The 27,703-nt window shown below is 40.0% G+C and overlaps 1 protein-coding gene and 1 long non-coding RNA gene across 10 annotated transcripts in view; one reads left to right on the forward strand and one right to left on the reverse strand.

Moving 5' to 3' along the window:
* The window catches only part of SPIDR (scaffold protein involved in DNA repair), a 593,302-nt gene that overhangs the window by 377,306 nt on the left and 188,293 nt on the right, over positions 1 to 27,703 (forward strand). The gene's annotated exons all lie outside the window — the stretch shown is intronic.
* The window catches only part of LOC138170517 (uncharacterized), a 65,049-nt gene continuing 47,302 nt past the window's right edge, over positions 9,957 to 27,703 (reverse strand). The window contains exon 3 of the long non-coding RNA XR_011170645.1: positions 9,957 to 10,877. This is a non-coding gene — a long non-coding RNA (uncharacterized lncRNA). The remainder of the gene's footprint in view (positions 10,878 to 27,703) is intronic.

Genomic DNA, 27,703 nt, shown 5'->3' on the forward strand with positions numbered 1-27,703 from the left:
ACCAGTGTTCTCTAGTGATGTCACAATTATACTCTGTTCTCTACAAAGCATTGCATTGTATTTTCTTTTTTTTCAACTTTCATTATTTTTTAAAATTAATTTGTTTGTTTCCTTTTAGTTTACAGGATTCAATTCCACAATTCCTTGAGTTTCACATTTTGTCCCTCTCCCTCCCCTCCCCCCCATGGCGGCATATAGTCAAGTATAGGATCTGTAAATACTTCCACATTATACATTAGTCAGGTTATAAGGACGGATTGTATCAGCTGGAATGAAAAATGGGTTAAGAGGACTCTGGATGCACATATTTCTCTCCATCATGAGTCTTTTGGAATTGACTTAGATCACTGCATTGCTGAGAGGAGTCCAGTCTATCAAAGCTGGTCATCACACATACGTTGTGTCTGTAATTGTGTACAAATTTCTCCTGGTTCTACTCTTCTCACTCAGCATCAGTTTGTATAAGCCTGTCCAGGTAAATATGAAGACCGTCTGCTCCTCGTTTCTTATAGCACAATAGTATTCCATAACATGCATATACCACAACTTGTTCAGCCATTCCCCAACTGATGGGCATCCCCTCAATTTCCAATTCTTTGCCACAATAAAAACAACTGCTATAAATATTTTTGTACATGTGCATCCTTTTCCCATCTTTATGATCTCTTTGGGATATGGACATAGAAATCATCATCCTTAATTCTTAATAAATCTGTCTAGTCCTAGACAACTCAAGATGGTTGTACCTGTCACCTCATATATCTAAAACCAAACTCATCTTTTCTATGCCCTGAAACCAATTTCTTCTGACTTCCCTATTCATTATCTTACCATCCTTGTTGTCAGCTAAAACTTAAATCTTGGAATAATATTGAACTCTTCCTTCACCTTAACATCCTATACTTGATCATTTTAAAAATGCTATCAAGTCCATCATGTTGGAGAGTTTTTTTTTTGGTTTGTTTTCACTTTTTAGAGGCAGCTAGGTTGCACAGACAATGGAACGCTGGACCTCGAGTGAGAAGGATTGACTCGAAATCTAGCCTCAAGTACTTACTAGCTATAAGTCACCTCCTCTGGTTGCTTCAGTTTCTTCATCTGTAAAATGGAGATAATAATAGTACCTACCTGCTGGAGTAATTGTAAGGATAAAATAAGATAATATTTGCAAAGTGCTGTGCAAACCTTAAAGTACTTATAAAAATGTTAGTTGTTATTATAATCTGTTGACTGGTTTTGCTGAATTTTTTTCTTCTTCCTCTTTAAAAAAAATCTTCGTTTTAGAGGATGGCTCTTTGGGGATCAGGGGAGGAAATATGTAGGCAATGTATAAGTACAAGCCTTTTTTTTTTATTCTATTGGTTTTGTCTGCTCAACACTTCTCGCTTCTCACAGTGCCACTATCCTAGTTCAGGTCCGCGTTGCCTCCCATGTGAAGTAATGAGATACTATGTTAAATTACTTGGCCTATTCTTCCTTATTCTATCCCACTCACTGCTGCTGGAATAATCTTCCTAAAGTGAAGTCTTGATCATTCACTCTCATACCCCAAAACCTTTAATAGCTCCCTATTACTTACCAGACACATTCCAGACTCTATTTCCTCAATGACCTCAAGCCTTTGGTGTCTAGCCTTAATTCTCACCTCTTCTTTGCTTAAACCCTCCAGACCAGCTAATCTAATCTGCTCAGTAGTCCAGGAAAACTGCATTAATTCCTGTTGCCCAGACTTGTCTCATGCCATTCACTGTGGCTGAAATATGTCACCCTCAAAGAATCATAGAATATCAGAGTTGGAAAGGACCTCAGAGGCCATCTGGGTCAGCCTCTCTGCCACATTTGTTATTTATACTTCATTCCTCTCCCTCTACCTCCTATCTCCAACTATGAAATCCTACCCCCTGCTTTAAGGCTAAGCTTAAATGCTGTTTGATCCACGAAGCCTTCCCCTATTACTCCCAGCCATGAGTGATTTCTTCCTCTCCTCAACCCTCATAATACTGGTTTTTGCCTTTCTTTTGACAAATTTCCCTTCTGTTCCTGACCCTTTTTCTTTGGAAATTTTGTTGTGTTCCTGAAAGGGGCTGGAGATTTCTTAAGTGGTTCCACACCCTCCCTTGCCTGCAGTTCTAGTCTTGAGGCAGTATAGTGGTCACATTAAGCAGCCCTCCAAAACTTTTATATAAGCTAGCTCAGGGGTGGGGAACCTGTGGCCTTCTAGGTCCTCAAGTGTTGCCCTTTGACTGAATCTGAACTTCATAGAACAAATCTCCTTGATAAAAGAATTTGTAGTGTAAAACTTGGACTCAGTCAAAAGACCACACCCAAGGACCGAGAAGGCCTCAAGGCCCCAGGTTCCCCACCCCTGAACTAGATTGTCAATCACCATTTGCCACATGTTACAGTTGTCTAACGCATCTTAACCTCTCCTCAGGAATGTGTTCTCCCAGGACCTAGCATAGGACCTTTTGGAGGTGGTCATTAGCATTTAATGAATAAATGACAGAATCATTGAATATTAGAATTAGAAGGAATCTTAGAAGACCTCTGGTCTAACTTCTCACTCAAATGAATCCCTTTTAGCTTTTGCTCATATACTTCCAGTGGTAGACCTCATTTCCTTCTAAGGTAATCCAGTCCAGATGCAATATTTCTCTTTTTTTTTTTTTTTTGGAGGAGGAAGCAGGGCAGTTGGGGTTAAGTGACTTGCCCAGTGTCACACATTTAATAAGTGTTAAGTATCTGAGGCCGAATTTGAACTCAGATCCTCCTGACTCCAAGGCCAATGCTCTATTCACTGCGCCACCTAGCCATCCCCAGCTGCAATATTTCTTAAGTGTCTAAGAAAGTGGGCATCAACATTTCCCTCTATATGTCCTTGATCTTTTGCTACTTTTCTGTGTACCATTTTGCTAGGTGGCACAGTGGATAGAGTGCTAGACTTGGAGTCAGGAAGTTCTGAGTTTGAATCTTGCCTCAGATCCTTACTAGGCATGTGAACCTAGGAAAGTCACTTTACTCTCTTAGTCTCTGTTTCTTCATCTGTAAAATGAGGACTATAGCACCTACATCACAGGGTTGCCATTATGATTGGATGGAATAAGTATTTCATGGTCGAATTTTAGTCATATTGGAAAGTGGAACATATACATTTTATATATATGCACATATATACAACACTTTCATTGCTTTGTAAATGCTAAACAATAATAACCTATGCCCTCTGGCTGATCTTCCCCATTTCTCAGACATACATAACCAGCATGACAAACTTGACAAGCTCAATGAAATTGTGAAGCAGAAATAGAAATCTCTGGGTTCTTTTGTTTTTTTACATGCTAAACCAGTAATGGTGGGGAGACAGGGCAAGGGGGAAACACAACAGCTTAATGAATTGGACACAGACCATGATTATGAAAATGGGATTTTTACATGAAGAGAAGATGACAGAGGTAATTTTCCAGAATTGTAGCCAGTCATAGTATATGCAGCTGTCTTGCTGGCATTTAAGCTGGAAATGGTCATTTTCCAACACCTGATATCTGTCAGGATCAAGTACACTTCCAAGGTAACCCTGCATAAAAGGCCTGGCATTTCTCCCCTTCCCCTCCCCCTCTCCCCATGTTCCTGACCCTTTTTCCTTGGAAATTTTGTTGTATTACTGAAAGAGGCTGGAGACCTCTTAAGTGGCTCCACGCCCTCCCTTGCCTACAGTTCTGATCTCGAGGCAGTATTGTGGTCACATAAAGCAGCCCTCCCAAACTTTTATACAAGCCAGATTCAAGTTCTGGAATGTGTTTTTCTAATATGACAGCACAGAGAAGAGCTGTGGAAGACAGACTGAGCAGACAGGACTGGGCAAATACTGAGGACGATCATCCCAGCTCTGTGCAGTGTGTCACAGGTTATCCAGCCCAACCAAAGGCGGCCTTGGGAAGATCAAATTTGGCCTGACTTGACTGCCCCCTTCCAGCTGCTACACCTTAGGATCCCTTAAGGCTTCCCTCGCTCCATGTTTTCCCTCTCTGATGACTGACCTGCCTTGCCCTATTTTCCCAGCTGCTGCTAAGCCCAATGGCACTCTGTTCACAGGCTGTTCAGCCAATTGGCAGTAGAGTTTGTTCACCCTTGTTGTACTGATTTCTGGCTCCCCAGCTCTGATTGACTGGGGCCAAATCAACTCTGTGCTTCCCAGAAAACTGGAGCAAGTGAACACCCCCTCACCCCCTCCAAGCAATCCCTCTGCTTAACATCCTTCACCATAGAAGTAGGAGGGAAGAAGGCATATAAATAGATACTGCCCTAACTTCCTGGAAGGCTTGCCCTGACAGTGGTGTCCTAAAAGTTAAATACTTTGTCCCTATTTTCAGGGGCAAACAAAACAAGGGAGGTTTTTTTGACAACAAAAAAAAAGAGGGGCTCCCCCACATCTGTGCTTAGGTAACCATTGAAACTAGCTTCCTGATTGGTTTCTTTTTCTATTCTCTTCCCACTCTAATCCAACCTTAAGCACAACTGCCAGATTAATCTTCCTAAAGCAGATTGATTCCTAGAGAATCAGCTCCCTTGTTTAAAAACTTTCAGAGTCCACCTTTGCCCATTGAATACTAAACTACTCAGTCTGGCATACAGAGCATTCTACAATATGGCATCAACCTATCTTTTCACCTTTATCTTTCATTAAATGTTTCCTATACATTTCCATTAGATTTCTTGTCATTTTCTAAATGAGTCCTGTGCTTTCAAGTCTCTGTACCTTTGTTCATGCTGTTCTCTCTACTTGGATGTCACTTCTCTGCCATTTTAAATCACGACCATCTTTAAAGGCACAGATAATTCTTTCTCCAATATGAACTCTTTCCTGATTCCTCTCTATTACCACAAAAACAGCTGCAACCTTCCTTTGAATCCTACCTAGTACTTTGTACTTATCCTAATCCAACTTTTTATTGCTAGCATCTATGTTTTGGTTTTATTCCTCCTCCTCTGGCATAGTGTGAAAATGATGCTAGGTTCTTAAGGCTGCATCAGTGGCCTAATCTCAGGTAAGGTCTACCAAGCTGGACGGGCTTTAGGTGTGTTCCTGAAGAGAGGCTGAGTCAGTCACTGGAGAAGTAGCATATAGTGAAATATGGAAAGGTTCTTCCACGCAGTAGAAGCTTGCTTGGACCTAACTAGTAATTTTTTGGCTGTGGCACTCCATGACTTTTTTTTTTTTTGCTTTTTGAAGGGAGGAAGGCAGGGCAATTGGGGTTAAGTGACTTGCCCAAGGTCACACAGCTAGTAAGTGTCAAGTGTCTGAGGTTGGATTTGAACTCAGGTCCTCCTAACTCCAGGGCTGGTGCTCTATTCACTGTGCCACCTAGCCGCCCCAACACTCCATGACATTTAATTGTAAGCTCTTTGAGGGCAGGGTGTCTCATTCAATCTTGCGTCCCGTGCAGAGTGTCAACTTCAGATTTGATATTGGGGTGCAATGAGATACAGCTAAGTGATTGAACAGATAATAAAAAGAGGTTGACTTAGCCCAAACACAGCAAGTATATACACTGAGTCTACAGTGGCACTTAGCCTTTGAAGATGTAATACATGGAAGTGCATCTGGTCATCAGGGCAGGATGTAGTCTTCAGACATCCACTAAATAAGAGAATCCCCCACCAATTATATCCCTCATGATGCCTCTAGGTGACCCCAAAGCCATCTCAGCATGAGAAAAGGCCACTAGAAAGCTTAGTTTAGGAAGGCACAGCTTTAGCTTTGCCTTCCCCAAGTCAATCAAATTGTGGTTTTTGTTAGCTTTTCCTATAGAGGAAGGAGAAGGGAAAGAGAGCAGCCCTGGTAGACATCGGTCCTGTCACACTTGATATTAAATACTAGTATGTGTGTGTCTCTTATCTTCCCTACTGGATTGTAAACTTGTTGAAGATAGAAAAGATATCTTGCATTTTTTTCTATCACCCATAGCATCTATAATAATTCCTTATACAGAGTAGGCATTAATAAATGCTTATTGAATTGAATTCAGTAAATGCCTGTTGAATTGAGTTATCCATTCAATAAGCTAATTCATCAGCAAGTATTTATTGAACATAAATAATATCATAAAGGGTATTTACTCTTTTTCCTGTCCTCCTCCAAGCTCTGGAATCCTTTAATAACTGGGGATAAGCATTTTTTGGAAGGGGATTAGTGAGGCGTTTTGAATATTTTGTCAAGGTGGTTATGATATTTAAGGAAGGGATATGAATATTTTGTTTAGGTGGTTAGGGATGTGATGAGTTATAAGGTTAGCCCAAAGTACTCTAGGGAGGTCACCTTCACCCACCTGCCTCTAGTGACTCAGGCTCTGTTATAACACAGGATTCAGAGCACAGCATTGTACAAGGTCAAAGAAACTACTTTTACAGATCTATTCTTTATATAAAATATTTTGAAAGCAGAATCACAAAAGTAGTTCCTCTGGACCATTTGTTGAATCAGAATGGAACCAGATTATAGAGTCCTTCATTGTAATAGAATTCCTAACAATGAGAATTTACCTTTATATTTTTCTATGTTATTTTAAGTCATTATTTTTTCCTCATGGGAGCATGGCATAATAAAGAATGGGGCTCAGAACCAAGAAGACCTGAGTTCAAGCCCTGCCTCTGACATATACTAGCCTGTTACCCTCAGGCCAGCTCTGTAAGAAAAAACGGAACAGGAATAGGCTGTGCCAGGGACCTTAGAGATGGGAAGGCTACTTTGGGAGGTTTGGGGTGGGGATGAGGGGGCATGGTAGAGATTCTCATTGGGATCCAGTTTGGACTAGATGGTGTTTGAGGTCCCTTCCAGCTCTGAGCTTCTCTGATTCTGTAATCACTGTTTCACAGATAACACAAAGGAGGCACTGGAGTTTTTGGACTCCAGTCTCTAACAGGTTCACTCTTGTTCTGGTCAGACAGGAAGGACAGGAAGATAGCTTCAGAGAGGTTAATAATCTCACTTTATTCTAGTCTAGTGTTTTCACAAAGGAGTTGCTGATAATGGGAACACCAACTCCTACAGCATTCCCTAATCACCCTTCTTGCAGAGGCTAGCAAGAAGGGGGGTCACTACCCCCACATCTCAATGGGGTCAATCGAGTCAGGCACAGCTTGTGTACTCCCCTAAATCCCCTCAAGCCTTAGTGGGGGGATGGTCGAGGCAGGTATATGCATTCCTCTATGCATTACCCAAATCCCAAATGGGTTCCCCTATGGATTCCCCTCAAGCCTTGACGGGTGCCAGTCAAGCCACACACAGATTCCCCTCGGTTTCCCCTATGTCGTACAGTGTAGCTTCAGTAGGACCATCTGTCACTTTGATTCTAAGAATTACTGTCTAGGATCCTTGAGACTATTCTGGGAGTTATTATCACCCAGAAACTAGACATTGCCATGGCCATGGATCCTGAGAAACTCAGCTCTAAAAAGTCCACTATTTGAAATTAATGAAATTATATTTATTTGTTTATTAATAATTCATCTTTTTTTAATTTTTAACAGTAAACTCTAAAACTCTACAAAATCCTCCTTATATACACTGACCTTCCCTCTTTTTGTACTTCTTTCCTTTTGTTCAGCAATCACTAGTAACATCTTGAGAATTGCTAGCTAGATGACCATTTGCGCACATATACTTACTTCATGTGCATACTGTACCTTTCTGAGCACCACTTTCTTTATCAATTAAAGGGTGATGATAATACCCATACTACCCATATCACAGAGTCTCCATCAAGATCAGATGGGACACACACACACACACACACACACACACACATATAGCACTGGGCCCAGAGTCAGTAAGACCTGAGTTCAAATCTAACCTTGGCTACTTACTAGCTAGGTTACCTTGGGAAAGTCACATAACCTCTGTTTGCCTCAAGCATTGATCTCTCCCAGAACTGTTGTGAGGATCAAATGAAATAATATTTGTCAAGTTCTTTGAACATAGTAGGCTCTATGTAGATGCTAGATGTTATAATTATTATAATTATTATTAAAAATACTTTGTAACCCTTCAATGTCATATACATGTAAGTACTTATTAGGCAATACAAAAGGGTTTCAGGGAGTTCTAAGTGGTTTGTTGTGGAAGACATTTCTTTTTTGGGGGGGGTGGAGAGGGGAGGTTTAATAGAGAAGTGAGACATAAGAATCCCGACTTTGATATTATAATCATGAATTTTCAGATTTTTCATATTTTTATAGCATGTCCCAAAAGTCCCAGTGCAGTTTTGAAGCTATTCAAGCAGCTAAGATTTTTGGGACTCCCTATCTCATGTGTCACTTGCGTATGTTCTTCTCTGGGAGATAAACTCTAGCCTTGCCAAGGTTGAAATGAAATTAACTCTGTCTGCCAAAAGTTTTTAAGGGTACGATTAGCATCCGTGGCAGATGTTAAAATAAGAGTCATACTTCATCAGGTGTGCCAAATACATGCCTTTGTCTTCAGGACATCTGAGGTTAATGGTGTTGTGTATTAGAGTATAAATATAACTAATAATAGGTAGCATTTATGTAGTGATTTAAGGTATGCAAAGCATGTTACTTTTATTATCTCATTTGATTCTCACAACAACCCCATGAGGTAGGTGCCATTATTATCCTTGTTTTACAGATAAAGAAACTGAGGCTGATAGGTTATGTGGCCTGCCCCGAGCTTCCCACACTTTGTGTCTGACGTGGTTTGAACTCAAGCCTTACTAACTCTGTGCCCACTGCTTAATAGTGAATGTACCCTGATCAAATATTCTTTTTTAAATTAAATTAATTTTTAAGTGAAGATCTGCCTTCTCTCTCTCACCTCCTCCTTCCTTTCCTCCCTCCCTTCAGAATGCAAGAAAAGCACAACCTCCATTACAGACATGTAAAATCAAGCAAAACAAATTCACACATTGGCCATATCCCAAGAAATTATCTCAACCTATTCTGAGCCTATCACCTCCATCAGGAGGGCAGCCTGTATCCTTTTTCGTCCCCTGGAATTGTGGTCAGTAATGATACGAATTAAATATTCTAAAAACAATTTTAATGTAAATAAAAATTTGCTGTCACAAGTATACACATTTTAATTGTTTAATTTTATATACTTGAGGGGCAGCTAGGTGGCACAGTGAATAAAGTACTGGCCCTGGACTCAGGAGGACCTGAGTTCAAATTAGGCCACAGACATTTGACACTCAACTAGCTGTATAACCTTGGGGAAATCACTTAACCCCAATTGCCTTGCCTTCCTGCCTCCCAAAAAGGAAAAAAAAAAAATTATACACCTGAAAACTGTGTCGCTAGATAAAAAGAGGAAGTATGTATTCATATGGTATCTCTTTGTATAGGAATCAAAATGCCTTTTTGGTGTCATTTTTTTTTCTGTTGGTGAATCATTTGATTATTTTTCATAATTAGTGCAATGTTATCTTTTGAGGGAACAGCCTGTTTATCTATGTCAGGTCCTCCTGATAGATATCCATCTCTTAGGTTTAAACCCTTATTAATTTGGTTTAACTGGAAGAATGACTAAGCTGAAGTCATTTTTTGTAAGCTAAAGAAAATTTTTAACTTACCTTCTTTTACTTACTTCGTTACATACTGTACTGTAAAACTCAAACTAACGGTAACAAAGAACTGCCAAGTAAGATAAGCTGAATAATAGGCATGTTTCAGTTGCTTTGGGTGCGGGGATCAATTTTCTTTCTAAGGCTCCACCCCATTTGGACAAGGCTGGTTTTTACTTAAAAGTGATCCTGAAGATTTTATTGGTGCAGTGTATTAAGACTCAGAACATTACCATGGTTTTTTGATAACCCAAGTGTAAAAAGCTGTGAGGAACTTGGCACTCAACTGTGAAGCACTGTGGGCAACATGGGGGCAGGGGACCTGTGATGTGCTCAGCTGAATCAGTGTGATATCCTCATTGAATGTGTGTGTTGAATATCCTTCCTCTGTTATGACAAAGTAAATCTCCTAATACTAAGGGTATTATTTTGTTAGAACATTGAGCCACAAGATTGATTGACCTTGATTAAGGCTCTCACTATGATACTTGGCCAGAAGCTGATTATTTCTTTTATGTCAGGTCCTGTCTGGGCTCATACTCCTAGCTTGCACTGACATCAGAAGATTCCCAAAAGAGTGGCTCTTACCTCTGCCAGGATTCTAATAATAACTGTAGGTGGCTGTCCACTAGCACTAGTTCACTAGCCCCCATTGGTGTGACTCCTTTTAATAATCAGCTAATAGACTCAATTCTTTAGAAAAGGCACTTATTCAAATAGCATTATCAGCAGTTATGAAGCATTTATTTCAAGACCTATATTTATCTCAAGACACATTCTCCTATAATATACATAGAATTGGGGGTAGAGGAAAGTAAGAACAAGCTTAAAGAATAGGGTTAATGAGGCAAACCTATAGGAAACACATATAGACAAAGCAGCTCACAACTCTGAACTAAAGGGAATATTCAATGTCCTTTATTGAGAGGGTCTTCAAAAACTTCATTGTGGGGTATTGCACTGGCAAGCTGGGCTGGCACAGTTTCTCTGTTACACATGTCAGTCTATTGCTAGAGTGGATCAAAGGTTGCCTGTCCACTGGCAGCTGCTGCTGAGCTAGACTTGGTAAGGCAACCTGCACGGTTTCTAAAGGGGATGGGTCCAGCAGCTAGACTCCTTGAGTTTGCTATGTGTTGGGCAGCTGTAGTCTTTCACCACTTCATCCACTATCTTGGCTGGGGTGGTATTGATTGGAACAGTCCTTCCTTGCTTGAGGACAAGTTCTCTCACGCTTCTTTAGTTTCAGTCCAGCCAATTATACTTCCCAGATTCCTCGTAGGACCTTATGCAGATGAGTATCTGGGGACAAAGATATGAAAGCTGAGAAATTCTACTGTGTGTAAAATTTCATTGTCTTTGCACCCTTTTCATATGCAATTTTCGGATTGTAGGTTCTGATCCCTTTCCACAGGTTAGAATGGTTATTCTAGATTTTTGTAGGGCTTCCTCATAAAGTTTCATTAATTTCAAATAGTAATCTTTCAGTTTTACTGAAGTTTCAAGGGACAGACTATTCTATCACTATATCCCTAGAATTTTTTTATGATTTACTGTTAGTTATAAACCTATTCAAAGTATATCTTAGTTCAGAAGGTGTCAAAGAGAGAGTTATGTGCTTTATTTTCCCAGCATCTTATTTTTATCTTTGAAAATATTAACAAAGGCAAAAAAATTGTGTTTATTCTAAGGTAGAGAATCTACGTGTTTTAGTTAGACCTTTCATCAAGAACACTTAATTTCACTAGTGTAAACCAGAGGTATCAAACACCCTGAAGCCTGTGGCCCCAAATATTCCTGAGTTCATCTTGAACCAGATTAAAATATAATTGGGAAATGCTTAACAAAATAAATACAAGTACAATAAAACATAGATAATATGTGGTTTTCTAAGTCAATCTGAGACCTGTGGGGATCCTTATATATGGTTTAGTGGCACCATTTCTATTTGAGTTTGACACCACTTATATAAACCTTCATTTAGGGACATTTGTTATTAAATTTCAGTGCAAATGAATTTGTTTAATATTTACATTTCATTAATGTTTTCCAGAATCTTTTTTCCCCAATTAATGTCTGTCACAAAGTATACTGTATTTGCCTTAGGAGATGTTTCTGCGTTTTCAACTCTGTCTTGTTTTCCTGTAGTTTACTTTTCATTGCATTAAGTCAGACCCATACAACTTGGCAGTAGGGAGGGACCAAAAATAAAACAGGCTCAACTTCTTCGAGCCAAAGATAGGTTAGACTAGAGACTGATTGATGATGTTTGGTTGCTGTGGGTCATGTGACAGGAGAGTGCGCAGTGGCAACCGAACATTTTTTATGGGCTGCCTGAAATCCTTTGGTGGGCCGACAAGGGCCATATTTTGTACAGGCCTGTGTTAAGTTTTATGTTCATTAAAAAAATTACAATAGAGCTCAAGGTGCCTGGAAGATGAGAAAGGTAACTTTTACTATCCTCTGCCATTGTCCTGTTTTGAATCAGTTTCCTTGAAGTAAGTGGTACATTGGCTGTTGTTGTTTACCCTTCATTCACAAAGAGTACCGTGGCCTCAGGAAGGTGATGCTATGACTTGGAAATGAATTGGATTTAAGTAAGGAAGGGCTGTGCAAAGTCACCAGTCTCACTTTCTTCTCCAGAGTCATCTGGGTTCAGTGGCAAAATAGAAATCAGGATGATTGGAGATTGCCCTGGATGCAGTGGGAGACCTTGATCTTTTGAATCTAAGGTCTTTCCCAAGTTCTCAATTTGACTGAGGCAACACCCATTCAGTGATTAAGGCTAAGTAAGAAATGAGCTAAAGAATGACCTCTTTTACCTAGTCCAAAGAAAATCAGTCTGGGAAGGGAAAATTTTCTCAGTACATGGAAAGGTGACTGGATTAGGAGGACCTAGGTTTAAATTTCCATCTCTGCAGCTCCTTGGGCTTTCGTTTTCTCACCTATTGGAGCAGATTGAACTAGAAGATCTCAAAGATTCCTTCCAATTCTAAATCTATAAGGACATTATCCCATCTACCATAAACCAAAAGGATGGAAGGAAGGAAGGAGGGAAGGGGGGAGGGAGACTTTATATGCAAGGCACTATGCTAAGCATTAGCATTATCTGATTTGATTATCCCCTATCTGGGTGGTAGTTACCATTACTGTCCCCATTTTACAGTTGAGTAAGCTGAGGCAGACAGAGTTTAAGTGACTTGCCCAGGGTCATGCAACTACTAAATGTTCAAGACTTGATTTGAACTCAGGGCTTCCTGATTCCAGGCCCATTGGTCTATACATTTACCAGATTGGAGCCTTAGCTATAATGCCCCTTTCAAACATGTACCAAATGATTGTGGGATGAGATCAGTCAGTATTTGAATAGCTATTAGGTACTGCAATGTCAGGAATGAAGAGGTCAGAAAAATAATTAGAAGGCATTATATGGACTTCTAAGGCATAGTGCAGCCCTTTACTACAAATAAGCAAATTGGTTCATTATTCCCAGTTAGTGAAGCCCACATGAATGAAGTTGTACTATGGTTAATGTCATTCTGTGAAATTTATTCTTTGATTCTATCTTCTGAGTTTGATCTTTTTAACAGTTTATAAGGAAGGATTTGCTAAGCATATTATCAATATATGCATTGCAGGAAACATTATTTTTGTTTTAGAAGGTCTTTATTTTAGTTACAGAATTGTAGATTTAGAAGGGACCTCAAATCTGAACCAGAATACCCTTTTACACATACCTAGCAAATATTCAGTCATCCAACTTTTGATTGAATAATGATAATAGTAATAACAATAACCATCATTTCTAAAACATTTTAATGTTTTCAAAGAGCTTTACAAATTTTATCTCATTTTATTCTTACAACAACCATGGGAGATAGGTTCTATTCATGATCCCTATTTTATACTAAGGAGTGTAAGTGACTTGCCCAAGGTCACACATCTACTAAATGTCTGAGATAGGATTTGAACTCGTCTTCTTTTTTTTTATTTAAACTTAAATTTTAAATTTTGATTTTTTAAATTAAATTTTATGTTTATTTTTAGTTTACATCATTCATTTCCACAAGAATTTGAGTTACAGTTTTTCTCCCCATCTTTCCCCTACCCACCACCCCAAAACAATGATTCCACTGTATACCCCCTCCCCCAATCTGTTCTCTCCTATATTCTCCCCCATCTCTCCTCCGACTTTCCAGTAGGGCAAGATGGATTTCTATACCCCAGTACCTGTATATCTTATTTCCCAATTGCATGTAAAAATAATAATAATAATATACATATATATTTCTTAAATATTTGATTTTAAAACTTTGGATTCCAGATTCTTTCCCTTCCTCCCTCATCACCCACCCTTACTGCGAATATAAGCAATTCAATATAGGTTGTACATGTGTAGCTACGCAAAACATATCCATAGTGGGTATATTGTAAAAGATTGACTATATTTCCTTCCATCCTATCCCATCCCCCAATTGTTCTATTTTCTACTTTGACCCTGTCCCTTTACAAAAGTGTGTGCTTCCAACTTCCCTCCCCCCAAACCTGCCCTCCCTTCTATCATCCCCCCTCTCATCCCTTTCCCCGCTACTCTCCTGTAGGGCAAGATACCCTATTTAGTGTATATGTCATTCCCTTCCTAAGCCAAATTCAGTGAGAGTAAGGTTGACCCATTCCCTTTTGCTTTCCTGTTCTTCCCCTCCATTGTAACCATTTTCCCTTGCCTCTTCTATATGGGATAATTTTCCCCATTCAGTCTCTCCCCATCTCCTCTCATTATATTCTTCTCTCACTTCTAAATTTCACCTTTTAAGTATCATCCCTTCCTGTTAAATTGGTCCTGTGCCCTCTGACTATGTATACCTGTAAACATATATACACACACTCACATATGTATTCATACGTCCATATATCCTCCTATATAGATATATATATGTATCTATACACATCTATATATACACACATTTCTATTCCCTTCAACTATTCTCATATTGAGAAAAGTTTCATAAGTTACAATTATCGTTTTTCCATTTAGGAATATAAGTAGTTTAACTTTGATAAATTCCTTATGATTTCTTTTCCCTGTTTACCTTCTCATGCTTCTCTTGCTTCTTGTATCTGAATGTCAGATTTTCTGTTCAACTCTGGTTTTTTCAGCAAGAATGCTTGAAAGTCCTCTATTCCACTGAATGACCATATTTTCCCCTGAAACATGATACTCAGTTTTACTGGGTAGGTGATTCTTGGTTTTAATCTCAGCCCGTTGCCCTCCACAATATCATATTCCAAGCCCTTCAATCCCTCAGTGTAGAAGCTGCCAGATCCTGTGTTATCCTGATTGTGTTTCCATAATATTCAAATTGTTTCTTCCTGGCTCCTTGTAATAGTTTCTCCTTGATCTGGGAACTCTGGAATCTGGCTATAATATTCTTAGGAGTTTTCTTTTTGGGATCTTTTTAGGAGGCGATCAGTGGATTCTTTCAACCTCTGTTTTGCCCTCTGGTTCTAAAACATTAGGGCAATTTTCCTTGAGAATTTCTTGAAGGATGATTTCTAGGTTCCTTTTTTGATCATGGCTTTCAGGTAGTCCAGTAATTTTTAAATTATCTCTCCTGGATCTATTTTCCAGGTCAGTGGCTTTTCCAGTGAGATATTTCACATTGCCTTCTATTTTTTTCATTCTTTTGGATCTGTTAAATAGTATCTTGATTTCTCATAAAGTCACTAGCTTCCATTCACTCCAATCTAATTCTGAAAGAATGATTCTCTTGAGTGAGCTTTTGAGATTTTTTTTTTCCATCTGGCAAATTTGGCTTTTTAAGGCATTCTTCTCTTCATTGGCTTTTTGAGCCTCTTTTGCTATTTGAGTTTAGTCTATTTTTTAAGGTGTTATTTTCTTCAGTCAGGTTGTTGACTCTCTTTTCATGATTTTTTTGCATCATTCTCATTTCTCTTCCCAATTTTTCCTCCAGTTCTCTTATTTGGTTTTCAAAATCCTTCTTGAGCTCCTCTATGGACTGTAATCAATTCATATTTTTCTTAAAAGCTTTTGATGCAAGAGTTCTGACCTCATTGTGTTAATGCTGTTCCATGCTTTGGTCCCCAAAAAAGGAGTCCAAAGTAGGATTGCTGTGCTTGCTTTGCTTCGTTTGCTTGCTCATGTTGCCACTCAATTACTTGACTTTTGAGCTTTTTGCCACAGTAGAACTCTGCTTCCAGAGAGGAGAGCTTTGTCCTAAATTACTGGGGTTTTCTTAGCTGCTGGAGCTATTAGTTGGGTGTCCTCTTAAAAGCCTCCACTAGATCTGGCACCTGGTCAGCGCCCTAGGACCTTCACCCTAGACAGCATCCAGATCCAAGCAGGTTAAACAAGAGCACTCACCCCTCAGACTGGTGCTTGGTCCCCCTACAGTTTGCAGGCCAGCAGCTCTGATGCAACCACTCAGTGGTGGCTGCACAGATGTGGCACCTCATTCGCTTCTCCTTCCCGGGGACAGAGGCCAGACGGCATTCCCGAAGTCCCTGTTCCCAAAGTCCACTGAGTTCTCACTTTGTCTTTGGCATTTATGGGTTGATAATTCTGGAAACCGCCACAGCTGCTAATGATCCACTCTCCTGAAGTCCCTCCAGCTGGCAGCTGGTCAGGCGGCCCTGGGGCTAAAACCGGGTCCAGTACTCTGTCTACTGTGCCACCTAGCTGTTTAAAGACTTCTAGTTAGGATGTAACTCACTAATTCCTATGGTAGTTCATCTTGACTTCTAGATAGATGAATTCAGAAGCACATGAGATCAGTGTGGGTCAGAATGATCAAGAAGGGTCTCATGAAGCATGTGGGAGTTAATCCCAGCTTTGGACCATGGGTAGGGTACAGATATGCTGAAGAGTGGGGATGGCATTCTGTGTTGGTGGAACATCAGGAGCAAAGCATGATAGGAGACAGTGAACAGACTAATCTGTATGTAGTAAAGGTTCTTATAGGGGCATAGTGGTAGATGAGGTTAGAAAGGTAGATAGGAGACAGATTATAGAGGGCCTTCAATACCACAGATGAAAGTAATTGAACTGTTTCCTGTTTTGTCAGAAAGAAGTAGAGTTAAATTAAACCTTTGTTATTGTTTTTCACTGTTATTTACCTATTCTATCTCTTCTAAAGTGTCCTTTGCCCTTTCTTACCTCCCCAACCCCCACATCTGTCATGCACTTCCTACTTCCCTCCACCCCTCACCTCTGCCTCTTGGAATCCTTGGTTCCCTTCAAAACTCAGCTCAAAGGTCACCTTGAGCATGAAGCCATTGCTGATTCCTGCCCCCACCCCCAGTGTCTAGTGCATTCCCTCCCATAGTACCCTGGACTCCACTTACATTATATATATCCATGCTATCTCCCCCATTAAAAGAATGTTTCTTGAGATTAGGGACTGTTTTATTTTTTTTTATCACTAGAGCTTAGCATAATGCCTGAAAAATATAATAACTACAGTAACTAGCATTGATATAGTTCTTTAAGATTTCCAAAATGATTTAAAAATATATTATCTGATCCTCACAACAATCTGGGGAAACAGGTGCTGTTATTATCTCCATTTTATAGATGAGGAAACCGAGAAAAACAGAGGTTAAATGACTTGTCCAGGGTCACATAATGAGTTCGTGGCTAAGGATGAATTTGAATTTAGGTCTTCCTGATTCCAAGCCCAGTGTTCTATCCATTTATTAACTGCTTGCTGTTTGATTGAAGGGTTAGCTAAAGCCCAACTACTCCCACCCAAATAAAACTTTTAGCCTACTCTATGAACAGATTTTTAAGTATAGAACAGTACTTAACCTGGGGTCCTATGGACCTGTTTTTTTTTATAACTATATTTTGATATAATCAGCTTCCTTTGTAATACTCTGCATTTTATTTGATGCCTTTAAAAACATATATGTCAGGATCCAGAGGCTTCACTGGGGGTGGGGGGAAGTCCATGTCACCAAAATAGTTAAAACCCCTTGGTATATATAGTGTAGTGAAATAGATTGCTAATTACGTAGTCTGCTAGGAATTTTGCTAGATACAGAAGTTGAAGTTACCACATAGAAAATATTATGTTATTCTGGCTTGACAAATTTGGTTTTATTAGTACAGTTCACTATTCACATTCAGGTTCTGTTACTGCCAGTGTAACGTTGAGCAAAGTCAGTTAACCTCTCTAGGTATTAGTTTCCTCATGTATAAAATGAAGGGGGTGGATTATTATCACTAAGGTTCCTCCTAGTTCTAACATCCTGGTCCTCCATGAGTCTCTATTACCCTTAGTAGGTTGTCCCAATCATTTACCAGTCAACAAACATTTAAAATGCCTACTCGATGGGCAAAACCAGCCTCTGTTCTCAAGGAGCTCACAGTCTAATGTAGAGACACAACATGCAAACAATTATGTATAAACAAGACATAGACAGGATCAATTGGAGATAATGTCTGGGGGAGGCACTAGGATTAAGGGGGATTTGCAAAAGCTTCTTGCAAAAGATGGGATTTTAACTGACTTGAAGAAAGCCAGGAGACTTAGCCTCATAGACTGGACTTGGGGTGCCTTACACAAAGGAAAGCAAGGAGTCCAGTGTAACTGGATTATAGAGTACACTGAAGGGACTAAGTTGTAAGAAGACAGAAAAGGTGGGAAGGAGCTAGGGTATAAAAGCCTGGAGTAACACCACACAAAGTTGAGTCCCTGTGGACAATAATAATCTACCAGATTTCATTCCTCAATGATTGCCAGTTCCATCCCATCATACCTGCCCCATCCCAATGATTCTGAACCCCTAGTTACCATTGTTCAAACCCTGTTCTCCATCCCACACTGGCCACTCCTTTATTCTCCTCCTTCTCTACTCAATACTCCTAACTTCCTACTCTAAAGCTACCTTCTCCTGTGCTCTCTGGAATTCCTGTTTCATAGGTAACAGGCACAAGTCTTACCGTATCTCCTCCATATTCAGCCAACGTCAGGGGCTCTGTTACCTTCATAACTCGGGGTCCTTCCTACCTTTACAGTTTTCTTTTCCTCCCCTCCATATACTGTGTAATCCAAGGACTGTGGTCTCTTTGCTATTCCTTGCATTGTTACACTCTTCCCCCTCTGGGCATTTTCACTGGTTGTTCCCTATGACTGTAATGCACCCTCTCCTTATATCTGCCTCCTGGCTTCCTTCAGGTCTCAGCTTAAGCTCTACTTTCTGCAAAAAGCCTAATCCTACTTAATCTCAGTGCCTTCCCTCTACTAATTGTTTTCAATTTATCATATATATATATATATATATATATGTATATGTATGTATGTATGTATGTATCTTGTTTGAACCCTCATCCTGTATATATCTTGTATTGTTATATACTTGATTTTGTGTTGTTTCCCCCCATTTGTCTATGAACTCCTTGAGAACAGGGGCTATTTTTTGCTTTGCTAAGTGATATTGTGTGGCCCTGGTCAGGTAACTTAACCTCTCGGTATACCAGGCAGCTCCCTAAGACTGTGAAGAAAGTCCTGAACTGTATTACTGGTAGTGGAAATTTCCCCCTTAGCAATTAAATCACTGATCCAGTCCCCATGTTCCCTATCTCCCATGTTCTTATCATATTGTGTATATTCTAAAAAAAATCTACTAATCAAAATGATATTTTTAATGTTACCAGGGAAACTTCACCTGGTAATGAACAAATAATCTCCCTTCCATTTATGCAAAACCATTCATCTCTTTCTATAAATCTAGATCTTTACATCAATTTATCAGCAAATATGTATAATATCTTCTAATCTACTGTATGGAGAGTGCTATGGAAGCCTCAAAGAAGTAGGAGATCTATCTAGTCTCTGATTCACTGACTGATGGAGCTGAGCAGATAAGACACAGAGTGAGAACTGACAATGTCTTAAATGCCAAATAAGTGGTGGAAGCAGTAAGTGCTGCAGCAGTTAAAAGGAAGTGACTGTGGGTTTGGGTGGCTAGAAAAGGCCCCACGGAGGAATTGGGACTGGAACTGGCCCTTGAAGGAGAAGTGGGAGCTGTGCAGAATCATATGGCTTTATAGCTTGCTGGGATCTCACAATCATGGAGTCCAGCCCATCTCATATTGTAGAAGGGGTTGGGTCTGGGGAGGATGGCATAACCAGAGCCAGGGAAATAGGAATGGATCATAGATAATAGTATCCTAGATTTAGAACTGGAAGGGACTTGAAGATCCAATCCAAACCCCTTCTTTTACAGATCAGCAAAGTAAGGCTTAAAAAGGTTGAATGATATGTCCAGGGTTACATATGTCATTAAATGGCCCGGATGGTATTGGAACCCTGGTCGTGTGACTTCAGATCCAGGACTAGGAAGGAAGGAAATATCCATTAAATCTAAATGCTAAGTGCTTTACAACTGTTAGCTCATTTGGTCCTTACAATGATGGTAGGATGTAGGTGCTATTATAATTCCCATTTTACAGTTGAGGAAATTAAAGCAGACAGAGATTGAGTGATTTGCCAAGGGTCACACAGCTAGTAAGTATCTGAGGCCAAATTTGAACTCAGGTCTTCTTGACTCTAGACCCAGAGCTATATCCACTGAGCCACCTAGTTGCCTTCTAAGCAGAGGTTTAGTGACTTGTCCAGGGTCACACAACTAGCAAGTATCTGAGGTCAAATTTGAACTCGGTTCTCCCTGACTCCAGGCACAGCACTGTATCTACTTTGCAATTCAATACTATGATCAATAAAATATGTTTCCTACCTTCAAAGAACTTAAATGGGAGATGACAATAACAGTAGTACACATGCAACTATGGTATTGCGTAGGTGAGTGTTGTGAATACAGAGGAAAGACCCTCTGGAGTGAGGGTCCAGGGTCATCATGGAAGTTAACAGTTGAGCTCTTTCTTGAAATGTGTATGAGATTTGGGCAGATTGAGATGGGCAATGGATATCCCAAGTGACACAAATAATACAAGTTATTAAAGTGCAGAGGAAGAATGTGTTCAGGGAAGATCAGAGTGTCCAGTGTTACTAGAATATAGGCTTTACTCAAGAGGAATAGTGGGAGAAAAGTCTGTGAGCAATTGGGACATCTCGTGTGTATGTATGTGTGTGTGTGTGTGTGTGAGAGAGAGAGAGAGAGAGAGAGAGAGAGAGAGAGAGAGAGAGAGAGAGAGAGAGAGCGAGAGAGAGAGAGAGAGAGAGAGAGAGAGAGAGAGAGAGAGAGAGAGAGAGAGAGAGAGAGAGAGAGCGACAGAGAGACAGACAGAGAGAGAGAGAGAGAGAGAGAGAGAGAGAGAGAGAGAGAGAGAGAGAGAGAGAGAGAGAGAGAGAGAGAGAGAGAGAGAGAGAGAGAGAGAGAGAGAGAGAGAGAGAGAGAGAGAGAGAGAGAGAGAGAGAGAGAGAGAGAGCGAGACAGAGACAGACAGACACAGAGAGAGAGAGAGAGAGGCACAATAATAACCCACAAAATTCATACAAAGTAAATATAAACTCTTTGGAGGCAGAGCAGGAAGGCACACTCTGATCCAACCAGATCAGCCTTCTTACTGTTCCTCATATACAACACATCCAGGGGGCATGCTTGTAAATGTTTAGAAACTGGGCCGGGGTGGAGGGAAGGGGAATTCTTCTGGGAAGTTTTATTGAAGGGAAAGAAAGGAAAGTAAAGGGGATAGTTGGTGGCCAGAAAGGGTAGGAGAATGAAGGAAAGGTCTTTTGAGGACTGGGTGTAAAATATCCAAGCATGGGAGCAGGGATGTTTGATAAAGCAGGGTCCTACAGGAGACAAAAAGAAATGAGATTAGGAAAACAATCAGCAAACATTTAGTAAGTTTCTACTATGTGCCAGGCAGTATACTTGGCACTGGGCACATAAAGACAAAATCAGAATAGTACCTGCCCTCCAGGAACTTATATTCTTCTGGGAGAATCAAATATGTAGTATATACCAAATACATATAAGACATCTGGAGATGATGGTGCCCTAGTTGCTAAGGGAATCAGGAAAGGTTTCATGCAGAAAGATGATATTTAATCTGAGCCTTGAAGGAAAGTGGGGTTTCTAAGAGACAGAAAGAGTAAATTCTAGGCATGAGAGAGTCCATGCAAAACCATGCAGAGATATGTTCAGGGTTGTGCTGTATCCAGCTCCTTCCTGTGAGCTGATTGTTAAATTTTCAGTGTAAACATTTACACCTTGGAAAATTGGCAAACATTACAAATCAGGGCTTGATTTATTATTTTGTTGATTGTCTAGACTTAACTAAATGATGGGGAAAATGTTAGTAATCCAACTTAAACTTAAAGTATGACATACATACATTTTTTCTCCCTGGAAGACCAGTTGTTAAATATTTACCAACATACTCCCTGAATGAGGTCATTTTAGGTTCTCCCCCAGCCTCAAAGGGCCAGGATCTCCCACTGCATCCTGGGTCATCTCCAGGCATCCTGATGAATATCTGGCCACTGGACACAGATGGCTCTGGAGGATAAAGTGAGGCTGGTGACCTTGCACAGCCCTCCCTCACTCAAATCCAAGTCACCTGCAAGTCATGCCATCATCTCCCCAATGCCATGGTCCCCTTAGAAAATGGACAAACACAACAACAGCATAAGGCCCTATGGATACAAAATCCCTGCCTTTGAGGATCTTGTTTCCATGGGGAAAGTAACAAAAATGTTTACAATGTAAAATATTAAGGTCGTGGGGGAGGGGTTGGGGTTAGAAGAGAGTAGGAATCGGGAGCCATGTAAAAGAAAGCTTTCAAGGAAACGGGATTCTGAGAGGTGGAAATGAGGAGGAAACACATTCCCAGCAGGGAGGACAGCCTGTCCAGCAGCCCAGAAACAAGTGATAGACTGCCAGGTGTGAGAGACGACTGCAAAGGGAATGATGGGTAATAAGTCTGGAGAGGTCAGCTGGAACTACAGGCTTTAAATACCAAACTGAAGGGTTAGGATTTTACCCTAGAAGCAGTGGGAGCCACTGTAGCTTTTTGAGCAAGGGAGTGGCATGACCAGAGGTGAGCTCAAGGAATATTTGACACTTGTGTACTTGGAAGAGAAAAAAAAGAGGAAAAGTAGAGAAAAGACACTTAGACTCTATTTACAGAAAGACTAAACTGAGAAATCAGTCTTCCTGCTCATTATTCCCTAATATTAAGGTGAGAAGATAATAGCTACCTGCTCTGTAGTATCCAAAGTTAAAAAAAAAAAGGGTTAAGGATAATGTATAGGGAACTCATTATTTATAGATTTTAGAGTTGGACAGAACTCTTGAAATTACCTAGACCTCATTTTATTTCCTCTTTTCTCAGACAGTGTAATTCGGTTCTAGAGGTACCGATATGGCATCCTCTTTCCCTCCTCCCCTCTCCATGTGGAGTGAATTCCTGTGTCAGGGGACACAGGATCACTTGGGTATCTGAGGTGCCCTCACTTCATTGGCAAAGCACTAGAAGAGGGGGCTTTCACCTCCAAGAAGTCTATGGATAGATTACAGTAATTCTGTGAACCTGAGTAGGAAGAAAAAAATTTCATTTTATTTTGACTAACTTTCTAATTTAAATTTAGAATTTCCTTCTATTACAAATGTTGGCAAGAAATGCTTTGAGAAGGAGCCCCTGGAATTCCCTAGGCGAGGAAAGGGATCCATAACACACAAAAAAGATTAAGAACACTGATTCTGGTTCCAAAAGAGGCTCCCATCAGAGTAACAGTTCCATTCTTCAGAGATTAGTTTCCTCTTTTCACAAAGACCAGACCATCGTCAGTGAGAGGAAAAGGCTGCCGGGAGACTGGAGACTAACTTAGATTGCCATTTTCCCTTAGCACTGAAGAGTCAGTTTCCAGTCAAGCTGAGCATGTTAGCAGGTCACACAGACAATGCCTTATAATTTTTTTTCTAGGAGCTGAGCTGGGCGTGTTCACAGTCAGCCACTCCCTCTCCCTGATTCTCCCTGTGGCCTTTCTTCTTTCTGTGCCTCTGTCTCCTGCCCAAGGAACATCTCATCTCAATTAAAGTTCTAAGCAGGGAAAAAGGGGTAGTGACTAGATTTGTGATTTCACTGATGGAGGAAACTCCTGCATGACAAAACTTCCTCTGCCAATGACAGTATATAGTGTTTAAGATGATTAATATGAAAGCCACCTATAGAATGGATTGGGAAAGGAGGGACCTGGAGGCAAAGATGTTCAGTAGGGGCAGCTAGGTGGCACAGTGAATAGAGCACCAACCCTGGCTGTGTCCTTGGGCAAGTCACTTAACCCCAATTGCTTCGACTTCCCCCCCCCTCCAAAAACTAAAAAGACATTTGGTAAGGAAAATTTTACAGTAATACAGGTAGGGAATAATAAAGCCCTGTACTAAGCAAAATGGAAATGGATATGAACGATATTATTTAAAAAATGCAACCTTTATATAGAATCTACTATGTGTGAGGCACTGTGCTCAGTATTATACAAACATTATCTCATTTAATCCTCACAACAGTTCTGGCAGGTAGATACCATTATGATCTGCATTTTATAGATGAGACTGTGGCAAACAAAAGTTAAGTGACTTACCCAGGGTCACACAGCTACTGTCTGAGCCTAGACTTTGGATTCAGTCCTTTGTTACTCCAGGCCCAGCGCTCTATCCACTATACTTACTGATTGTCCCCAAAGCAGAAGTGACAGGATATTATAATAGATTGGAAGGTAGGAATTGATTCCTTTTTTTGTTTCTATTTTCAATGAATACTATAGGGCCTGGCAAAGTACAGATGCCTAATAAATATGCCAATTGATTTATTGGATGTGGCAAATGCAGGAGAAAAGTAGAAATCAAAGACTGCTCAGATTTCTACTTCTGAGTGATGGATTGAATGATGTTATCATTAATGTAAATACTGAAGTCATGAAAAGAGTGTTGGAGTGGAGAGAGGTTCCGTTTTAGGGGTGGTTTGGATTCGAATTAAGGGAGTGAGATTCAAGTGGAAATGTTCATTAGATGGAATGTGGACCTGGCACTGCAAAGAGAGTCCAGGGCTAGAGAGGTAGATATGTGAGCTATTTGCAGATAGCACTATTCTCAAATAAAATATACTGAGCATCAGCTTTACCTAATATGCTCATATCCTGGGCCAAGGCAAAAATCCCTGTGTGTGTTAGAAAAAGATATCTAATCTCAAACACTGTTCCCTGTTTCAGAGCACAGAACAAATGCCAGGCCAGCTCACCATGTTTTCAGTGGAGAGGTTACCAATTTAATGAATGCATTAGAAGCTAGTTTAGACTAAAGCTTTTGTTATGAAGGAATTCAGTCACCTCATTTTGTAGAAAGGTTGAAATCCTAATATAACTAGTAGTAGTATATAAATGTAAAATATGTATAGTTTTTAAAATTATATATATATATGGTTTTATTATTAGGATATTTTTAGGAAGTAACACCTGTGTAATCAGAAAGAAGTTGAATATTGTTGAAAAGTCTGTGCTTACAAAAAATTTAATTATTAAATCTATAGAGAAAGCCAAAATGTTCAGCGATTTCTTTTATAACCTTTAAAAACTTCTCCCAAGGTAGTCTGTCTGTTTTTGAGATAGATTTCCCGTGTGTGTGTGTGTGTGTGTGTGTGTGTGTGTGTGTGTGTGTGTGTGTGTTTTCTAAAAAGTATCTAGGATTGTCAGGAAAACTGGCTCTACAAGTCAGTAGATCATGTGATTTCTGTCATCCTCAACATGTGCCCTCCCTCTCCTTCCAGTACAGACATTCAGTGTGTCTCTGCACATGTTGTTCAGTAAACAAACTTCAGAGAACCAGACCGGGCTGGTTCAGTGCAGCCGCTTCATTCACCCAGAGCCCTTGGAAAGGGCTGCCTTTGCGCAGCCTTGACGTACTGGCTGAAGGGGGCTGGAGAAGTTAGTATTTATGTTTTCATTAGTTCTTTTTATAGCAGTGAGCCAGCTGTAGCTGGTTAAGGTTAGCCTGGGCCCTCACTTAGTGTACAGGTCTCTTACGCAGAATAAAGGGCTTCTGATGGAAACAGAGTTTGTTACTCATGGTACCACTGGCTGTGTTTACATGAAGTCACTTAGGGCTGTCATAGGAGATGATTTAGAATGGGTATTTTTTTTTAATACAAGCACTCCAGCACCCCTGGATGCTATTTAGATACACCCTTAACGACTCACAGAAATATAGGCAGCTTTTCCCATTTGGATTTAGATGCCCAACCTTTCAAGTCTAATTATTGTATAGAAAAGAGATCTAGAATTGGTTACTTGGGATCTTTTCCATCTGGCACTCTAAAAACAGGGTGGGGAAAGTTGTTTTTCTCCTAGCCACATCCAGGAAGCATCATTTTATTGGGGTCTAGAATAATTTATACAGCTTTTTCTGAGAGTTTGATTTTGCTTTAGCTTTGTTCTAAATCAACAACTCAGATCTGAAGTAAAAAATTAACCCTTTAAAGAGTCATTAAAGGTCAGCTAGTTGGAAATACAAAGAAAATAATTTTTGTTGATGGAAATGGGAAATTAAACACACCTTGAGTCAGGGATGTTTTTTAGTTTTCTTATGTAGCTTGTCTTTGAGTTAAAGGACATAGTATTAAGTGGCTCAGAATCTGTGGGACCCAGCTACCCAAGATTTGAAACTATACAACTCTTTCTTTCCTTTATATTAAATAATAGCATTTATATAACACTTTCAAGTTTGCAAAGCACTTTATATATCCTAACTTATTTGGCCCTCACAAAAATTTGGTAAGGTAGGATGTAAATTTTTTTGTCGTTGCTCACGTTCTTCAGTCATGTCTGACATATTGTGACCCCATTTGGAGTTTTCTTGGCAAAGATACTGGAGTGGTTTGCCATTTCCTTCTCTAGATCATTTTTCAGATAAGGGAACTAAGGCAAACAGGGTTAAGTGACTTGTCCAGGGTTTCACAACTAGTAAGTGTCTGAGGCCAGATTTGAACTCAGGTTCTCCTGACCACAGCACTGGTGCTCTGTCTCTTGCATCACCTAGCTACACAGAATATCATTATCCTCATTTAATGGATGAGGAAACTGAGGCACAAAAAATCTAAATGGCTTGCTCAGAGTCACACAGCTAAATGTCTAAGATGGAGTTTGAACATGGGTCTTCCTGATTCTGACTCTAATCACTTTGTCACTGAACTGCCTTTATTTTAAAAAAAATTAATTTAGCTAGCCAAACTGATCTACTGGCTGATTCCTATACACAGTATTCCTTTTCCTACCCCTTTGCTTTTGTACAGATACTACCTCCAATACCTCCACAAGTACTCATAGATCTGTGCTCTCACCAGTTGGATATTCCTTCTAGTAATTCAGATTTCAGCCTCCAGGATTCCACCCCAATGTTTCCTCTCGTCCCTGTCTTTCCTGTGTGTCGGAGGTATGCCCAACATGGGGAGTCTTTTTCTATTATTGTCATCACAAGAATATCATCATTAGGGCACATAGCCTTTCTCTCACTGTAACTCAAACAAGGAGAAAAAGTATAAAGGATGTCATCAGAGAAATGTGTGAGCAAAAAAAAAAAAAACAACCCATGAACTAATCATGTAGGAGAGACATTGGGGAATGTAGGCTGCCTGCTCTACTCTAAATCCAAGATGACCAAATGTCCTACACAATTATATTTCTTGTTGGCTTTAGATTCACAATACTCCTCCAGTTCCCATATTTGCCTTTCCAAGGAGAACCTGAGAGTCATTCTTTCAAATAGCTACAGCTTCTATTTATCTTCTGGTTTTATTTATCAGTCAATTAGAGATCTTTTATTAAGTTCCTACTATGTGTCAGGCACTATCCTAGGCACTGTAGGTACATCAGCCCTTGCCCTCAAGGAGTTCACATTCTACTGAGGCATATAACATGTTCACAGGTAAATATATACAGGATTTATAGAAAATAAATACAAAGTGGGAGTCTGGGGATAGAGGATACTAACAACTGAGGGTGGTGGGGGTATCAGGAGAGCTCTTGAAGAAAAGTGGTTTCAAGCTGAGCATTCCAAGGTGCCAGGAGTTGTAAGCAGGGTAGTTGAGAATGTATCTTGATTCGTGTTTTTTCTTTCACTTCAGTAGAATGGAAGTCCCTTGAGATTAG

This window comes from Petaurus breviceps, unplaced genomic scaffold (genome assembly GCF_028583685.1).
Source record: "Petaurus breviceps papuanus isolate PSGF00001 unplaced genomic scaffold, PetGlider_PUasm1.0 38, whole genome shotgun sequence".
In the NCBI taxonomy this organism is placed as follows: domain Eukaryota; kingdom Metazoa; phylum Chordata; class Mammalia; order Diprotodontia; family Petauridae; genus Petaurus; species Petaurus breviceps.